Here is a 1250-nt window from a genome sequence, read left to right as displayed (position 1 = left end):
TAGTTGAAATAGACAGTTTTTGCATGAAAACTCATTCCTGGTGGAACTTCATAGCAAAGTACAAAGTTCGTTTTGGATGGATCAATTTAGTTGAAATAGACAGTTTTTGCATGAAAACTCATTCCTGGTGGAACTTCATAGCAAAGTACAAAGTTCGTTTTGGATGGACAAAGTTAGTTGAAATAGACAGTTTTTGCATGAAAACTCATTCCTGGTGGAACTTCATAGCAAAGTACAAAGTTCGTTTTGGATGGATCAATTTAGTTGAAATAGACAGTTTTTGCATGAAAACTCATTCCTGGTGGAACTTCATAGCAAAGTACAAAGTTCGTTTTGGATGGACAAAGTTAGTTGAAATAGACAGTTTTTGCATGAAAACTCATTCCTGGTGGAACTTCATAGCAAAGTACAAAGTTCGTTTTGGATGGATGAATTTAGTTGAAATAGACAGTTTTTGCATGAAAACTCATTCCTGGTGGAACTTCATAGCCAAGTACAAAGTTCGTTTTGGATGGATCAATTTAGTTGAAATAGACAGTTTTTGCATGAAAACTCATTCCTGGTGGAACTTCATAGCAAAGTACAAAGTTCGTTTTGGATGGACAAAGTTAGTTGAAATAGACAGTTTTTGCATGAAAACTCATTCCTGGTGGAACTTCATAGCAAAGTACAAAGTTCGTTTTGGATGGACAAAGTTAGTTGAAATAGACAGTTTTTGCATGAAAACTCATTCCTGGTGGAACTTCATAGCAAAGTACAAAGTTCGTTTTGGATGGATCAATTTAGTTGAAATAGACAGTTTTTGCATGAAAACTCATTCCTGGTGGAACTTCATAGCAAAGTACAAAGTTCGTTTTGGATGGACAAAGTTAGTTGAAATAGACAGTTTTTGCATGAAAACTCATTCCTGGTGGAACTTCATAGCAAAGTACAAAGTTCGTTTTGGATGGACAAAGTTAGTTGAAATAGACAGTTTTTGCATGAAAACTCATTCCTGGTGGAACTTCATAGCAAAGTACAAAGTTCGTTTTGGATGGACAAAGTTAGTTGAAATAGACAGTTTTTGCATAAAAACTCATTCCTGGTGGAACTTCATAGCAAAGTACAAAGTTCGTTTTGGATGGATCAATTTAGTTGAAATAGACAGTTTTTGCATGAAAACTCATTCCTGGTGGAACTTCATAGCAAAGTACAAAGTTCGTTTTGGATGGATCAATTTAGTTGAAATAGACAGTTTTTGCATGAAAACT

The sequence above is a fragment of the Anopheles moucheti genome, unplaced genomic scaffold (genome assembly GCF_943734755.1).
Source record: "Anopheles moucheti unplaced genomic scaffold, idAnoMoucSN_F20_07 putative_Y_2, whole genome shotgun sequence".
Classification (NCBI taxonomy): Eukaryota; Metazoa; Arthropoda; class Insecta; order Diptera; family Culicidae; genus Anopheles; species Anopheles moucheti.
Note: the sequence above shows the minus strand (reverse complement) of the source record.